General features: G+C 44.9%; 1 protein-coding gene across 1 annotated transcript in view; it reads left to right on the forward strand.

The window, feature by feature from the left end:
- Window positions 1-1,861: 1,861 nt before the first annotated feature.
- The window catches only part of LOC144769716 (uncharacterized), a 105,378-nt gene continuing 88,147 nt past the window's right edge, over window positions 1,862-19,092 (forward strand). The window contains exon 1 of the mRNA XM_078653898.1: window positions 1,862-2,018. The gene's annotated coding sequence lies outside the window, so the exon portion shown is untranslated. The remainder of the gene's footprint in view (window positions 2,019-19,092) is intronic.

Below are 19,092 nucleotides of genomic sequence, written 5' to 3' on the forward strand. Positions count from 1 at the left end.
ATATCTATATTTACACTGTTTATGGAAGAAGGTGACTGCAGTGTAAACAAGGAAAAAGACATGGCTCAACAGAATTTTTCAATCAGCGCTCCAGAGCCATTTTGGGCTACAGGTTCACAACCTGGCATGAAATGGATTGAGTTGAAAGAGTATTTCACGAATTATATAGAGGCTATTGACGAAGCTAACATGATGAAAGCAGAGCAAAAGAAAAGAATTTGATTACATTCTTTGGGGCCTATTGGATTGAAAACACATTCACGCATGAGTAAAGCAGTGAATTCGGAAAGGGATGTGTTTGAGAATACTCTTAAGGATATGGATAAATATTTTGCTCCAAAGGTCTGTATAGGAGTCATTAGACATAAGTTCTTCCAAAGTAAACAGACAAAAGAGGAGGCGGTTGATGATTGGGTTGATGACTTAAAGAGGCTAGCTATTGACTGCAAATTTGGAGGTCTACACGATGACTTGATACGTGACCAGTTGGTTATGCATAACAATAATTCGTCATTGCAGGATCGGTTGTGGGTGAACGGTGATGCACCTTTAGATAATGTAATGGCAATTATGAGGAACTCGGAAATGTCAGGCAGGTGTGCTACAATTGTTAAGGAGGCGGATCCAGTTAAAACATCTGGGCTGTGTGCAAAATTCAACCACAGGTCAAGTATCGCCAGCAAGGGAAATGGACAACTCAACCCGCAAAATATCAATCTAAAGATTGGAAGATGGAGGAGAGAAGGTGCTATCGTTGCGACAGCAAAGAACATTTGGCTTTTAGTAGAAATTGTCCAGCATTAAAGAAGAAGTGTGAGATTTGTGGACTTATAGGCCATTTTAGTAAAATGTGCCATAGGCGCAGTAATGTAAAGTACATTTGGGATAAGGATGGTGGTGTGATGGATGAGGAAGTGTTGGAGGATGAGTGCATTAAAACTATAAGGAGAATTATGTTAATAACATCACTGAAAGTTCCTTGCAAGGTAAACCGGTGTGTGAGATATCCTTAGGTGGAGTCATAGTGGAGGTTTACGCTGATTCGGGCTCTCCATAGACCATTGTCAATGAGGAGGTTTGGAAGAAGGAATTCATGGGAAGTAATTGGAAGTCATTTGAATGTATCTGTTGTTTTCCCTGTGAGTTACACTGGTCAAAGAAATGAAATGTTGGGTTTCAGATGACTTATCTTTCTCTTCAAAGGGAGGACCACTAGGGGGAAGTTATATGTGGCAAAACTGGGACCATCGGTACTTGGGTGGTTAGATCAAAAGAATTTGAATATAATTTTGAACCCCAATAGTGTAGAAAAAGTTTTGATTTTGGACGAATGCAGCAAGCTGGGTGATGAGATGTGTAAACATTTTCCTGGAGTTTTTGGAAAAGAATTGGGAATGTTGAAGGGGTTTGAACATAGGATTGTTCTGAAAGCGAATTGTTGTAACTTACTCTGATTTCCCCTTGTTTACCTTTTCCCCCCGCCCCCTTGCCCTATTGGTACTTCCCATGGAATGTTGGAGTGAAGGCTGCGGTGGAATGTTGGGCAACTTCACTGAGAACCCAGGCACCACCGGCTTAGGGTGCGTCTGTATTTGTAGTAATAAACTTGACGTTTATGACAACCTGTACGTGGTCTACTTACCTCACATGGCGACGAGGACGGGATGCTGTGACAGGGACAGCGGCGCACTCCTCCCTGTAGCTTTCCTGCTGGCTGGTGACCTGTGGCACTGTTTGGTCGACTGGGTGCTCACCTCGAGTGAGGCATCGGACCAAGACTTCGCACTCTTTGGTGCAATTTCCTGCTTATCGATTCAAGAGGGTGCTAGCTTCCTGCTTCTCCTGGCGTTTCCCAGTCCTTCTGAGGCGACGGTGAATGGCGAGGGTGCCCTGAGGTCGTGAAGGCACTTCAACGGTGGACAGGCTATCGTAGGACCTGGTGCGGTGGCGATTCCCCGCTGTGACACCCATGGTGGCACTGAAGCGCCGCAAGGCTCCGACACCAGGCAGCTAAGGAGGTGAGGCGTCCAGCGGTGTGGGTTCTCAAGAAGGTTTTTTGGCCCAGCAGCTGTCGCGCTGTCAGAAAGCGCCGTGGTGTGTGGAAGAAATTCCGATGTAATGCACTTTCAAGTGATTTAAGGCCTTATTGTGTGAGAGACGGAAGGCTATCTCCTCATTAGCGCATGAAGGGGAGTTGGGAGGTTGGATTTCGAGCGCGCTGAGGCATTCTACGCCAACGCGCTGACAAACTCAATGTTTTGCTCTTCAGTCAGCTGTGTTCCTTCCAGGTGGGGCAGGCGCGGTAGCGTGTTCTCAGCACAAGAGGGCAGCCTTACCTCACTCAAGTGATTAATCTTTACAAATTTGACCGCAGTTGCAGTTTTTTTTTCTCTGGAGCTACACGAGTCCATAAGATTGTGTCTACATTATAGAGCTGCCGGTTTAAAGGAAGGAAAAAATTGAAAGTTTGCACTTGCGCAGACAAGCACTGCTTTTCAGTTTTCATAGATTGTCACTTGTATTTAACCGGCTGTCAGTGGATGAGACTGGTTCAAAGTAAGATAATAAGGTGGAATTACAAGAGGCTCTGTAATTTACATTCAAGTCGCTGACAGGCTCAGCTTTTCATTAAATTAAGCTTGTCTGCTGTTCTGAACTCCTAGCAATATACATCTATTTTTTCAACTTAGTAGGTGTTTAAGTTTAACAGTTTGTGTTATTGCAGTTCCTAGGGTGGCTAAACTCTTTCGTTTATGCAATTCAATCTGCAACTGTACTGTGTTTTCCTCAGGTAATTGTCCTTTGTGTTATTATCCTTCTCTCATTTGCTCTAAACACCACCTGACATGGCAGGGGCAGGCATGAACCAACCACCCCCATTTCTAAATGAACAAGGGGAGCCTGACATACCGTGGAAGAGGTGGGAAGGTATTTTTAAATCTTACTTAATAGCAATAGGACGTGGGAATTTCTCTAGTTTCAGGAAACAACACATCTTGTTGCACAATTTAGGAACAGAGGGAAGGAACATTTTTGAAGATAACCCTGGGAGGTCAGTTGAGGATGAAGGGCCTGCGGAAGAAGGTGGGGGTGATGCATATGAGTACACTTTAAGAAAACTTGAAACACATTTTAAGATTAAGGTTAACGTAGTATTAGAGAGACATGAGTTTTACAAAAGAGTGCAAAAGAAAGAGGAAAAGGTGTCATCTTATATAGCTGTACTTAGAGGAATGTCAGCAACTTGCGAATTTGGAGGTCTGACGGATTCCATGATTAGGGATCAGTTAGTCAGGTGTACTAATGACCAGAAGGTACAGGAGGAGCTACTTACCAGGAATCTGGACTTGGATGAAGCTATTAACATAGCAAAAGGTCTGGAGCACACAGCCATGTGTGTGAAAGAAATGAGAATATCTGAATATGTTAAGGATAAGGGAGAGTCCAAAGGGTCTAGTAGTGAGGAAGCAGTGTGCAAGGTGAGTTTGAAAAGCAAGGTGGAAGCTAAGAAAAATAGTGAAAGTTTTCAATGCTTTAGGTGTGGCAGTGGAAATCATTTAGCCAATAGTTGGAAATGCCCAGCTAGGAACATGATGTGCAGAAAGTGCAACAGAAGGGGACATTTCTCTAAAGTATGCAATGTCTTCGGATCAAAAGTACACTGGGTAGAAAGTCCAGAGGAAGAGTGGGATGAAGACAAAAGTTTCATTTTTCAGATTAAGGAGTCAGAGGCTGAAGAAGCTACTCAATACCCCACATGTGACGTGAGCTTAGATGGTCAAAGTATTGTCATGTATGCTGATTCTTGCTCACCATTCACATTAGTTGATGAGGGAGTTTTTGAGAAAATGTTTCCTAGTGCTTACCCAGAGATGGAAAAGCCAGACATTAATCCTGCAGGGTACAATAAGGAACGCATACCATTAGTAGGCATGGCTAGAATGAGAATAGCGTTCAAAGACAGACAAACGGTGGGAAAAGATATATAACAAAACAAGGTTCATGTTTACTTGGGTGGAGACATCAGAGGGATTTAGGTATCATTTTAGATCCTAAAAGGCAAAGGAGTACTGAGTTCCCCAGGGAAAAGAAAAGAAAGGTATGGAGGTATAAGAAAAATGGAGAGGGAACAAACGCAGGGAACAAGGTGTTCCCTTATTGGAACTAGGAGACCTCACACACCCAGAAACCTAGGTGTCAGGCTTCATCATCGGTCTCCTGCTCCTCGTCAGACTGGCGCTGCAATGTCCGACGGGCGCCAAAAGGCGCTCTTTGTTGGAGATCTTTTGTTCCAGCCAATGGTTTGAGTGCGTGTGAGGGGTCTGGTGGAGTGTAGTCGTGAAGGTAAGGAGTGAGGTTAAAAAGGGTAAGTCAGTCCACACAGGACTTTTATTCGAGTGGCTGACTCCCTATTTAAAAGGGGTGAGAGGGGAGAAAGGGAACTGCCTAAATTACAGTGTGCTAACTCAACCCTCTAGAAGGTCGACATGTTTCATGCCTCTCTGGCAATTCTTCAGGACCTCAAATGTTTAGTACTACACAGTGAAAAAAATTAAATTAAATGAAGAGTATATTTATAAGGATACAACCTCACTGGGTCAATCAGGGAGTAGGCCGTCCGGTCCTACTCTAGAAGGGAACCTAGAAAAAGCATGTAGAGGATAGCCAATTTAACATGAATAATGGCAATGCATCCTATAACTAGGTTCCGTCAAGTACTCCATACAGCTTATACCTAGCATACATCAAAAGCTTTCCTTGAATCACACACAGGAAGACAATTGGTTGATAGAACTTCTAATCATAACATTTTAGCAGTGTGCTGCAGGTTTGCTGAAATTGTGAACTGCAATATGTCAGAACAATTATATTCAATAGCAAAAATAGTGAGAATAATGAGACAAGGAGGTCAAAACAACATTACAAGGTAACTGGTCTAATGCTTACCCTAACAAAAACCCTAATGGGCCCCGCAGACTGTTCTCGTGGGACTGTCCAGAAAGGTAAGATACCTGTCATAGAGAGACACAAACACAGGCACCCAGGGGGTATATAATCATGTCAGGTGGATTATACTGGTCATGGCGAGGCAAGGTGGAGATGTGAACACCAAGCCTCGCAGCGACCAAAGGAAGTAAGTGGGTGAGGAGACCAGGGAGAGCCATGACAGTCCCCCCTCTCCCCCCGTCCCATGATACGTCCCTCTCAGTCGTGAATCCTGAGCGGGTATCGAGAAGACCGCGCTGTACACCGCGCACAATGGTTAGAGCCCCGGCGGCCAGGCGGGTCCGCCAGGATCACACCCGCCCATACACCGGCACAAGTGCCTGGGCGGAGAGACAATACACGGCCCCATCGTACCACCAATCGCCGCAGGGCACCCGACCGATGTGGGCATACCTGATGGAACTGGGTTGGAGGGGAACATGTAGAGGAGCCCGCAAGGAGGACCCCATCATAACATCGTCGTGGGGGGCTGCTGTACAACCGGGATTACCGCCAAAAGAGCTTACCTGCAGCAGTGGACAGCCTGGGTGGAAACCTACCCAACACGCGAGGCGCCCCAGCCGGTGGCGCAGAACAGCTGGTCCCGTCTCAAAACCGCTCTCGGGATTAAGAGCTGTTTGGTCTGGTCGCCGCAGCGCGGCACCCCACCCGTGGGCGTGGCTACCGTAACCCTAGCCGCACATGCGCAGTGTCATTTTAGCATGTAATGTGGCCGGAGTGAATGGGAGCCCTATGACTGTGGCGGCCATCTTGGAGTGGAGTACAACAAAAGGAGATCTATACAAGAATAATGAGGGTAAAGGTACTACACCCTCCACCATGTGAATGGCGTGTCTGCCGCGGTATACGGCTGTAAGAAAATGAGCCACTATTAAGCGGGGATGTCGTCCCTGGAGGGTCTGTAAACTAGTAGATCCAGGGGCAAGCTACTGTGCCTGTTTTTAAAACCGATCCTTATTTAGACAACCCATAATAGCCCAATCCGCTGAGTCCTGTTGTTCTAACTGAATAGGATAGTGCCTAAGCGATTGCATCTAGTGGACGGTGTCCTGTGCGGTGGGGTGCTTGTTAGTAGGCTAAGCCCCTGGTATTACTGGGAACAAGACTGGTGGCACCATGCAAGGCGTAATGACCTGGGCAATGGATAGTCTTCAGGGAGTGGGCAGGGGTACGGAATGGCTAGAAAGTCGTAACGGAATGTTAGTGTGCCAATAGTCCTTCCCCATGGTAACCAGTAGTGTACGAATGCTTAATGGGCCAAATGTTGTAGTCTGTAAAGTTGATAAAATGACAACTTGTGGTGTACCCCAAAATATAGTACACTTATGGTAGTTCACAGGGGCTCTCACAGTTGTGGAGGTGAAAGTGGACCATTACCCAAAACTATTAGGAGTCTTTTCTGTCAGGGAATGGTGTTAAGAATGACGTAACCAAAAGTGGAGGGTACCCCATGTTAGAGGGTCCGGTTATCTTGCTAATGATGTCCAAGGCACTGAGTCATTCAGGCCCCTGGTGTCCAACCGGAGACGATGTACCCATCGCTGTTCAATTCTGAACAGAGCTTGGTTAGTGATGGAGGAGTGGGACTCAATAACCAGCCATTTGATGTCATCTGCTTGGTGGCCATGCTGCACATAGTGTTCGTATAGTCTGGTGTGGGTCTTGGAACAGCGAATGTTGCTTTTATGTTCCATAATTCTGAGTTTAACTTGTCTCATCGTCATGCCAATGTAATGGATGTCACAAGGGCATGTCAGCAGGTAGATACATTTTGAGCTGTTGCAGTTCGTGTGTTTGTTCATGTGCCAGGTGAAATTGTCTGAGAATTTAATCTCCTTACATTGTGTCGTTTGTTGACATACAACACAACCCCCACAAGGATAATGTCCGACCACCGGTGAAAGCCTCCACAATGTACTGTGGTTGATCGTCATTTGTTTTTTTGGGCGAGTGTGAATGAGGGAGTCTTTTAGGTTTGCCGTACGTTTGAAGGCAAACCGAGGGCGCGGTATTTCCAGGTACCCTGAGTTTAAAAGATTCCAGTGTTTATTAATTATTTTCTTCAGACCGGTGGAGTTCTGTGTGAAGCAAGTCACGCAGGTGATCACATCGTCTGGTTCTTTTAAGCGTGGCACAAGCAAGGCCTCTCTTGGGTTATTGAGGGCTCTTTTGCGTGAGTTGCTGATCAGTCTGGAGGGATAGCCTCTATCTTGTAATTTATGTTGAAGTATCATTGATTCCCTTTTGTAATCAGAAGTTACGGTACAGTTCCTTCGAATCCTCAGGAATTGTCCGAAGGGGAGGTTCTCCCTTAGGGATCTGGGATGATGGCTCCCAAAGAGCAGTAAGCTGTTCCTATCTGTCTCTTTCCTATACAAGGAGGTGCTCAGTCCCTCCTCATTGAGGTTGATTGTGAGATCAAGAAATGGTATTTTGACGTCTGATATTGTGGCTGTGAACTTGAGAAATAGGTTTTGGTTGTTGATCCACACACAGAAGGCTTCACAGCTCTCCCGGTTACCATGCCACAGGACCAGGATATCGTCAATATACCTGCGCCACATAATGATGTTCTGGTTATAGGGATTGTTATCTGAGTAGATGTGGTGGTTCTCAAAGGTGGCCATATATATGCAGGCTAGGCTAGGAGCAAAAGTCGAACCCATAGAGGTCCCCTGGATCTGGTGGTATATCTGGGACTCATATTGGAAGAAATTTTCAGTCAACGCTATGCTTGCACATGCCATGATGAAAGAAATTGGTGTCGGTGAGCTCCAATCCTCCAGCCGGAGGGTGTGCTCAACTGCATCCAGAGTGGCTTGCTGTGGAATGTTTGTGTAAAGGGCCTCCACATCTAATGTTAGCAGGAGGTCCACATTCTCTTTACCCTCGATGGAATCGATGAGGCGAAGTACATCCCTGGTATCTTGGAGGAAGGATGGTATCTTTTTTACTATGGGTTGTAAGAATACATCGGAGAATTTGGATAATGGTTCGAGAAGTGAACCAATGCCAGACACTATTGGTCTCCCGGGAACTGGCATCGTTCCCTTATGTATTTTAGGAAGGGTGTAAAAGTAAGGGACGACCGGATCTTTTGTGAGCAGGAAATCAGCCTCGTTTTTCGAAATCCATTCGTTGGTTTCTCCTTCCATCACTAGACTAGTGATGGCGATGGTAAGTCTAGGGGTGGGATCTGATGTTAGTGGTCTGTAATGCCTGGTGTTGGCAAGCTGACGTCTGCATTCAGAATCATAGTCCGTGGTGTTTTGAATCACAGTGGCACCCCCTTTGTCAGCTTGTTTGATAACAATAGAGCTGTCGTTGCCCAGACTATGGACAGCTAATTTTTCCATTTTGGTCAAGTTATTGAAAACAGGTTTTTGGGGCCTCATCTCCAAGGATTTGAGAACTGCCTTCTCAAAGACTAGAATCTCCGGAGGAACCATGCCATCGGTGGGGGTAAACGTAGATGGTTTACGCAACCCAGTGTCCAATGAGTCATTTCTAGGGCTCTCTCCGAAGTATGCGCGCAGACGAATCTTTCTGAAAAGCTGTTTAATCTCACAGATTTCGTTGAAGTTATCAGGGGTGGGAGTGGGGACAAACCCTAAACCCTTTTCCAGGACTATCGTCTCTGTGGGGGTCAGTGGTCTCTGAGAGAGGTTCACTATTAAACTCTTCTCCCTCGAGTCGTGCTCCTCGTCTCCACTGATGTTGATGCTGTTTGTTGATCTTGGAATTGTACACCTTTCTGATTTCCTCGCCTCCGCCCTCTTCCTCTGCCCCAACCTCTGTCGTGAAAAGGAGGGTTCATGGGGAAGAACTGGGGTGGAGGTCCCTGGGGATAGAACGGATATTGCCAAGGAGGTATCATTTGAGGTGGCCCTTGGTACATTTGGTTTGGATTATAACCTTGGTTCCATTTTTGCTGTTGCTGATTTCTTTTGGGATTAGTTTGGTGGCCTCCACTGGAGTCACTACTGGAGGAGCCCCTCCGGTTACTAAAATCAGAGTTCTCGTCAGATGAGTAACCCGTCTTTTTATTAGTGTAGCCATCTCTGAGATAGGGATAAACCTTCTCTTTATCAAATTTAGAAATATCCTTTTGTAGTTTAGTCATTTTTTGTTTTAGCAAGAATTCCTGACTATCGGAAATTTCTTGGTTGATTTCTGCCAGCTTGGTGGTAAAGGGAGTTTTAGTCAGGGTACCCCTGATGGCAGTTTCCAGAGCTGTGATCTTAGCCAGCAGTATGTCCGCCAATCTCTTGGCTGTTTTAACTATTAGAAACAAAAGGTCCTTGGTGCACTTCCAAGACACCTGACACCATTCGCCCTTAAACTGGCTATCCTCAAGGAAGAGTCTTGGTAAGATAGTTACCAGAAGACCCTGTGGTGCTATTTTGGCCCTGAGGTATTCCGTCATCATGATACCATGGACAGTTATCCTCAACCATTCCTTTTTTAATCCGGTTAGTGTAGACCAGTCATCATTAGTAGAATTAGAAGCAGTAGCTCCTCCAGCACCAAAGGGTGGAGCAGCCGATCTTAAAACCTCAGCTATAGCCTCCTCGTCAAAACTCAAACCTGGAACGTCCTCCATATTAGGAAGTACCGCTGCCGGTAAATGTGAGTTGATATTAAACTTCGGACAATATTGGAAGTTTAGACTGAATAACAGGCGGCCTAATTGGGTAACCAGTGATGGTTCCACAGGCAGCTGGTCCTCACAGTGAGGTTGTCACTGTAGGTAACCCTAAAAGGTTCCGTGGGATAAACCCATGCTCAGAATACAGTACAAAATTGGGAACCAATAGTGGACAATATTTAACGGGGTCCACAGTACGTGTCCAGACAACTAAAAGGCAAAGGAGTACTGAGTTCCCCAGGGAAAAGAAAAGAAAGGTATGGAGGTATAAGAAAAATGGAGAGGGAACAAACGCAGGGAACAAGGTGTTCCCTTATTGGAACTAGGAGACCTCACACACCCAGAAACCTAGGTGTCAGGCTTCATCATCGGTCTCCTGCTCCTCGTCAGACTGGCGCTGCAATGTCCGACGGGCGCCAAAAGGCGCTCTTTGTTGGAGATCTTTTGTTCCAGCCAATGGTTTGAGTGCGTGGGACACTGAATGACCAAACGCTGAGACGCTGATACCTTTTTGCAGTCGGAGGAACTGAATCCGTGCAGCCTGCCCTCTCCCCCTTGCTGGGGGACACCGCCGCTTCCGCGCTACAACTCGCAGCACCCGCTTCGCGGGTGCCGCTTCACGGCTAGCGGTGAGGGGCAGAGGCTGCCTTTGTGGTAAAAGGAAGACCGGAGGAGCCTGGGAGGCGGAGCGCGAGCAGGGACTCTCTAGACCAGGAGTCCCTGCGCTGACCAGGTGTTGCTGTTGGACGCGCCCCCTGGGAGACACGCCCCACGCTTGCAACGGCGCCTATATAACGCTTAGACCAACGCTCAGCGGGACGCGAGCGGGACGCCGGGCGAAGCCCGGGCAAAGGGCGGGCCCTCTACAGCCCTCATCGGCCAGAGGAGGCTGGGCTGGGCCACCCCCCTAAGAGGCAGCACAACCATCAAACCATCGAGTTCACAAGGTAACTGCTCGTGCAACAAACCATTCATATCGCATTGCCTAGTGCTCTATTATGAGGAAACGGGCTAAAAAGTCCAAAATGCCCACATTAAGATCAAGAACAAAACCTAAATCAGACCCCCCACAATCAGCACCTACACTAACTGCCATTGACATTATGTTGAAACAAACAATAGGGGCTGTAACTAATGCTATAGCTAATACGGAGAGAAGGATGTCCTTACCACCTATGACTATTGTTCAAGATACACAGGAAGCTGCAATCAACCTCTCTGTAGTTACCATAGACCCCACAGAGGATCTTGATACTAGCCTGGCTGTTACCTCCTCCTCCTTTGTTGATCTCCCGTGCGCCCAGGCCCCCACCAAAAATAGGAGGGAGTCAATGGACACACATACAAAAAAGATGATATCAAACACCAAGGAGAACAAATGGCCCAAAGAATGTTCGAAACGCGGGGGGAAAAAAGGCCAAAGTAATACCAAAAATCACAACTTGGTGACACCTATAAATCCACTCACACCTGGAATACCCTGTTGGATTACTAATATGGTGGCTGATTTAAAAGCGGATCTAGAAGTAACCATCACGGCATCGATTAAACCCCTCATGGCCAAAATTGATAGGCTAACCTCTTTGATAAATAATAAGGGTGTTGGCCCAAAAAGCCAACCAGCACAAGATAATGCTTCTATAAAAGCAAGACAGGACGGGGGCTCAACCAAAAATCCAACAAAAGACAAGGCAAGCCCAACAACTGAACTGGCATCAAATAACCCCCCGGAAGCCCCACAAACGAATATAAAAGATGTACAAAATGTCACAATACCATAAAGTACTGGCAATAATAGTAGGCAAACAAACGCCCAAATAAAACAATCATGTCAAGGAACTGCCCAAACACCATACGGAAACAAAGATCAAACCTCAAAAGATAAACCTAAGGCAAACTCCACCCCACCAACAAAGGCCACAGAAAATAAAACTTCATCTCGATTCAGGTCCATTAATCTACCCCCTGAAGCTCTGCCTTTTGTAGTCGTGTTGACGGGAGTGCCCCCCTTAAGAGAGGGTAAAAGGGAAACACAAGTGGAATTAAAAAACAAATGTGCACAGTGGTTACAAATACATAGACCGCTACCCCCTAATATTCATGGACAAATTCTCTCAGTAAGAAGGGGGGAGTGGATTGGGAGAGGAACAAAAACAATAGCAGGGGACATAATAACAGTGAACTTCAGAGACATTGCAGCAGTAAATTTTATTTGCAACGCACCCCCTAGCATTGCCCACTCACAAATCCACCCTCTACATTTATCATACTTTTACCCTTATGCTCCCCAAAGACCTGTGCAGAGAAATAAAATTCCGATGAACAGGTTCTATCAGACGGAACGCCAATATAGATCGGCCCAGTGGCAAATGCCATACCATGCGACCCCAAATTATGATTCTTATTTTTTAATGCAGCATGCACATTGGAATAGGTTCAGTGTACTCGAAGAGGTTGATTGACACGTCCAGAGATACCCTTCTTATACACCCATAAGACCAAGGGAGGAAGGGCCGAAGATAACAGGAATGGGCACCGAGAATAGTATAGGACTCACGGACAGGAAAGGGGGTGGTAAAAAGAGTCTAAAAACTCAAAAGGGAAGGTGTAAATTGTTAAAATATCCAGATCATAGGATAACCACTGAACAAAGTACACCGGCTAGCAACACCATCCCACATCCCCGTACCAATATATCAACTACAGAAGTAGTCCAGGAAGTACACCCATTAAGAGGCTTATTAGAACAACCTAGAGTGGATACCCATGAAAACCTTCGAATTATATCCTGGAATATCGCAGGCCTAGCAGCCAAATTTGAATCTCAAGAATGGCACGACTATATAAATAAATTTCAAATTGTATGCTTGCAAGAAACATGGGTGGTCGAGCCAAATGACTACAGTCTTGAGGGATATAAATCTTTTTCTGTCCCGGCCACAAAGGTATCATCGGGGAGAGCCGGTGGGGGACTTACAATTTACGTAAATTTACATATTCAGGGAGTATGGTCAAAATTCAATTGGGACTCACATAATTTACAAGTAGAAAGGTTTCGTTCTAAAAGATTAAACCTCTTCCTACTCAATTGGTATAACGCTGTCAACTCAATAGCAACGGGAGCCGCCGTTAATGAATTGGACTCCTGTCTAGAAAAATTGTTTTCCTTAAATAAGACACCAAACCCTCCAAGTTTAATACTTTTAGGGGATTTTAATTGTCACCTTTGTGACAAATTAAAACCATTTAATAAAGATTGGTCTAGATGCACCATAATGAAAGGGCCACATTTTGTTCATGTAAGAGAGGGATGGGATCTCGAGAAATTAACCAAAAGGCATAACTTGGTCCACAATTTGGATCTTGCCAAATTGGGCGACAACGGAGACCTCAACCCAACATTTAGAGGCAGAGGTTGCCAGTCCTATATTGACTATATACTAGTCTCGCCTCTATTAAAAAGAAACATCAGTAATATGGCCATAGATGCAAGCATCTTCAGTGACCACAACCCTGTGACACTCACATTAAAAGGGTTTGATTTTAAAACAATCTCAAAGAAAATAGATGTGATAGAAAAGGCAGTGGATCAAGGAAGGAGAATTAAGTGGGCTAGGACTGACGGGTGGGTACTCTGCTGGGTATTTTTCTAAATTAGTGGAGGAAGTATCCCCATATGAGTCATGGGAAGACAATCACGAGTTTAAACGAGTCAAAAACTCGAACTGATGGCCGCCCGGGGAGTTTCTTGCCCATGAACACAATAGTTCAGTACGGCAATTACCGCTAAAGCAAACCCGAGCTCCGAGCCACCAGCAGAGTACGGATCCTAGTGACCTACACCTAGCTGGGCTACCCAAGGATCTTATTAAGACAAGGGTAACCGGTGGATCCTACTGCGACAGTCCTGAAGAAGACCAGGGTGACCTTTTGGGGTACATATCTATGGTCGAAACATGTTGACTCGAGCAGTGGTAGGAGGGAAGTCTTGAGAAACCTTATTTTCTCAATAAGGCATTTTCCCATCCTTTCTTTTCTTTTAATCCTGATAAGGGTACCATAATTGGTTCTAATAAAGTAATTCTTTCTTTTGGCACCCCTAATCAGTTTTAACACACGTCCTTACTGCACTTATTTGTGTCGCACTTTTGATCCACGAGGTGTTCATCTACTCACGGTATCACTTATGTATGTTACTCATTGTACGTATTTACGTATTGTTTTGTACGTCTTGTAATGTGGAAATGTATTATTTTTTCCCCTCCCTAATGCTCCGCCCTGGATGTGGCTACACCAGGGCGTTTGTAGCAGGCCCTATGATGAAGCATGTCACATACCTCGGTATGTGAGTGAGGGCAGTTTTTTCCAAATTGGGAATTTCCCTTTACCCTTTTTTGAAAAACTCTGTATATCCACTGTTGTTGCAAACATCTTACCTTTCTGGACAGTCCCACGAGAACAGTCTGCGGGGCCCATTAGGGTTTTTGTTAGGGTAAGCATTAGACCAGTTACCTTGTAATGTTGTTTTAACCTCCTTGTCTCATTATTCTCACTATTTTTGCTATTGAATATAATTGTTCTGACATATTGCAGTTCACAATTTCAGCAAACCTGCAGCACACTGCTAAAATGTTATGATTAGAAGTTCTATCAACCAATTGTCTTCCTGTGTGTGATTCAAGGAAAGCTTTTGATGTATGCTAGGTAGAAGTTGTATGGAGTACTTGACGGAACCTAGTTATAGGAGGCATTTCCATTATTCATGTTAAATTGGCTATCCTCTACATGCTTTTTCTAGGTTCCCTTCTAGAGTAGGACCGGACGGCCCACTCCCTGATTGACCCAGTGAGGTTGTATCCTTATAAATATACTCTTCATTTAATTTAATTTTTTTCACTGTGTAGTACTAAACATTTGAGGTCCTGAAGAATTGCCAGAGAGGCATGAAACATGTCGACCTTCTAGAGGGTTGAGTTAGCACACTGTAATTTAGGCAGTTACCTTTCTCCCCTCTCACCCCTTTTAAATAGGGAGTCAGCCACTCGAATAAAAGTCCTGTGTGGACTGACTTACCCTTTTTAACCTCACTCCTTACCTTCACGACTACACTCCACCAGACCCCTCACACGCACTCAAACCATTGGCTGGAACAAAAGATCTCCAACAAAGAGCGCCTTTTGGCGCCCGTCGGACATTGCAGCGCCAGTCTGACGAGGAGCAGGAGACCGATGATGAAGCCTGACACCTAGGTTTCTGGGTGTGTGAGGTCTCCTAGTTCCAATAAGGGAACACCTTGTTCCCTGCGTTTGTTCCCTCTCCATTTTTCTTATACCTCCATACCTTTCTTTTCTTTTCCCTGGGGAACTCAGTACTCCTTTGCCTTTTAGTTGTCTGGACACGTACTGTGGACCCCGTTAAATATTGTCCACTATTGGTTCCCAATTTTGTACTGTATCATTTTAGATCCTAACAACAAGGAGCACGTTTTGTTGATTGAACCACCGGTGATTGGTACTAGCTTATTAGACGAATTCCCAGATGTATTTAATGACAAGCTAGGATTGTTAAAGAATTACATGCATAGAATTGTTTTAAAGGAAGGGGCAGTACCTGTGGTTCACAAAACCCGTTCTATTCCTTTGATGATGAGAGAGCCTCTGAGACTGGAAATCGAGAAGTTGAAGGATCAAGGCGTAATTCTAGAAAAAGAGAGCTCTGCATGGTTGGCGCCCATTGTCATCACAACTAAGGATGGTGGGTGGAGCATAAGACTATGTGTAGATTTTAGGTCTCTTAACTCAAACATTCAAGTAGACAGACATCCCCTCCCGCAGATAAACGAAATGTTGAGCACAATTGAGGGTGCCAAATTGTTCAGTGTCCTGGATTTATCCTCGGCCTATTATCAGATCAAATTGCATCCAGATTCACAACATCTGACAGCCTTCACCACCCCATTTGGAAACTTCAATTTTCTGAGGATGTCGTTTGGCCTTGCCTCGGCAGCCTCAGCTTTTCAGAGGGTGATGCAGCATGTCTTAAAGGATTGCAAGAAGACTTTATGCTTTCAGGACGACATACTTCTTTACGGATCAAGTGAAAGTGAACACAACTTAAATGCGAGTAATGTGCTGAAGGAACTGAGAAAGGTTGGGTTCACGACAAAAAAGAGTAAATGCAAGCTAGGGGTGTCCTCAGTGGATTATCTCGGACATACTATATCTGAAGAGGGAATAAAACCTAAGATAGACTTAGTGGAGGCAGTCAAAAGAGCCCCTGTTACAACTAACAAAGAGGAAATCCTTGCGTTCCTTGGACTGGCAGAATACATGTCAAAGTACATTAAGGACTTTGCTATGATTTCACAACCACTCAGAGATCTTATAAAGAAAGAGGTGGAATTTACATGGGGAGAGAACCAAGAGAAGGCTCTTAGTAAGATCAAGGAAGCCATTGTTGCAGCGCCATATATTGGCAAGTTCAATGTAGAAAAAGACACTATAATAACAACAGACGCGAGTGCAAACGTTATTGGGGCAACCCTGGCACAAAGGCAGGGGTCTAAGTCTAACATTGTGGCATTCGCGTCTAGGGCTGAACTGAATTATTCAACTGTTGAAAAAGCGGCTCTAGCTGTGTTCTGGGCAGTTAAACATTTCAGTTTCTATATATGGGGTCTGCCTTTTGAAATTCACACAGATCACAAGCCTCTCCTGTCAATGTTCAGTAAAAAGGAGGTTGAAAATATGACGCCAAGGTTTGCCAGGTGGTCCATTGGCCTTCAAGGTTATAACTTTGTGATGGTACATGTTCCAGGACAACAGAACAGGGTAGCTGATTTTTTGTCGAGAGCTCCCATCCAAATGGGTGCAGGAGAGATCAAAGTAGTGGACCAAATATTGGAAATAAGACCTCCAGCAATCGACAAAGAACTTTGGATGGAGAGTTTGGAAAAAGACATGGTGATCAAAGAAGTTAAGAAATGCATAATTGAAGGGTGCCTGACAAATTTAAAGACCTCTCAGGTGTTTTGCAGCCATTTTGGAATGTTAAAGATGATCTGTCCATTGTGGGGGATAATCTGTACAAAGCTGGGAGAATTGTTCCTCCCGAAAGTTTACAAGGTAAAATAATTGACCTCACCCACGAGGGACATTTAGGCAGGAGTCTATGCAAGGCGAGATTGAGATCAGATTATTGGTTTCCGAAAATGGATCAGTTGATGGAAGAGAAAGTTAATGAATGTTATGCATGCAGTCAGAGTGACAAAACTAGAATTGTAAGAAAGTCTCCACTTAGCCCTGTGCAGATCTCTGAGGCACCGTGGGACAAGGTGGGATTTGACATTATGGGTCCTATACATATTAAGGGATCCCTTGATTGGTATTTGTTGGTGATGGTAGATTATTATTCCAACCGGGTATTCTGCAAATTTGTAAATAATATCAACACAAAAGCCATCATAGAGTTCCTTAGTGACACTTTCTCTAAAGAAGGCATTCCATCTACCATTGTGACAGACAAGGGGGTACAGTTAGTATCTGAGGAAATGAGAGAATTCCTCAAAGACATGGTTGTAAGCCATATACGCACTCCCCTATACTGTCCCAAGGCCAATGGGAAGGTAGAAAGGGCCAACAGAATGTTGAAGGAGTCTATCCAATTGGCAGTAAAATCTGGTAAAAAAGTGGAAGTGGCCGTTAGAGACATGTTATGGGCGTATCACACCACACCCTGTCTCAGTACAGGGTACTCACCTTTTGAACTGTTAAGAGGAAGGAAAGCAGGCTCAAAGGTCTCTCCCAACTGGTTGTGTCCTAAAGAGCCAGTAGTGGTCGATGGGGAGGAGTTTAAGAGAAAAGTTAGGACATGCCAAGAGAAATACAAAATGTGGTACGATCAAAAGTGGGATACCAAAGAGAAGGGTTTTAGACCGGGCCAGATGGTTCACATAAGGAAACCTGTAGGTCTAGGTAGAAAAGGAGACAAGTTCTTTGCCCCAGAAAGGATTAAAGAGGTAAGAAAAAATGTAGTCATCATGGAAGATGGTAAAATGTGGAGTATGGACAGAGTGACCTCAGGTGCCTCTAGAGCCACCAAGGACAGAAGAGAGGTCACTGGAAGAAATGTCAGAGAGGCGTCCCAGGAAGGGCAAGAAGAGGGGTCACCTTTGAGTAGAGGGTTTAGGCCATGCCAACCTCCCCGGTGGCAGAGAGAATATCACACAGAGTGACCTTCTATTTCTTCCCTTCCCATTGATTTACATTTCACCTTGTCAAGGGTGCTCTCCGTTATCCCCTGGGTACCTCATATCTGTACTATGTTTCCTCTTTTCCTCAGAAAGGAAGAGGTGTTGTAACTTACTCTGATTTCCCCTTGTTTACCTTTCCCCCCCGCCCCCTTGCCACTTCCCATGGAATGTTGGAGTGAAGGCTGCAGTGAAAACTTCACTGAGAACCCAGGCACCACCGGCTTAGGGTGCGTCTGTATTTGTAGTAATAAACTTGACGTTTATGACAACCTGTACGTGGTCTACTTACCTCACGAATGCAGAACCTAAGGTGCATAAAGTAAGGCCTGTCCCCATGTTAATTAGAGAAGAAGTTAAGAAGGAGTTACATGCGTTACTGACCAAGGGGATAATTGAGGAAGTGGAAACATCGGAGTGGATTTCTTCGATTGTAGTCGCGCGGAAACCCAATGGCAAGACTCGGCTCTGCATTGATCTTCGCCATTTGAACAATAATATTATAGTTGAAAAGTTTCCGCTGCCAAAAATTAACGAAATGGTATCTTTGTTAAGGGGTGCCACATGGTTCTAAACAATTGATCTCTCTGCTGCTTACCACCAGGTAGAGTTGGAGCCCGAATCTAGGAGACTCACGGCATTTATCACACCATTTAGTTGCTACCAGTTTAGGCGTATGCAGTTCGGGCTGGCGTCAGCTGCGGCTGTATTCCAGTGGTTGATGCACAGATTATTTGGGGAAATGGATATGGTTTCATTCTTTCAGGATGATATTTTGGTGGCAGCAGCAAACAAGACTGAACATGACTCTAGGCTGAAATAGGTTCTTGGTACATTACAAATGGCTGGATTAACGGTAGAATTGTCAAAATGTAAATCTGGTCAAAGAAGTGTGTCTTATTTGGGCCACATTATTAGTGAGGAAGGTGTTAGACCTAAGCCTGCACTGATAGAGAGTATTATAAATTCTACTGCACCCAGCACTAAAGAGGAAGTGACACTCACCTGTATCTAAGGACTACCTTATACCAATAAAAGGTATATTAATTGAACTCGTTTCCATCTTTACAGGGATGCTGATAAAATGTATCACCTCACAGCTAACTTGATGCTTAATAAAACCTCATGGTTCTTAAACATTTAATGAACCTGATCCTACATTACTTAAGCCTTATTTAATTGACTATGC

This window comes from Lissotriton helveticus, chromosome 7, assembly GCF_964261635.1.
Source record: "Lissotriton helveticus chromosome 7, aLisHel1.1, whole genome shotgun sequence".
Classification (NCBI taxonomy): domain Eukaryota; kingdom Metazoa; phylum Chordata; class Amphibia; order Caudata; family Salamandridae; genus Lissotriton; species Lissotriton helveticus.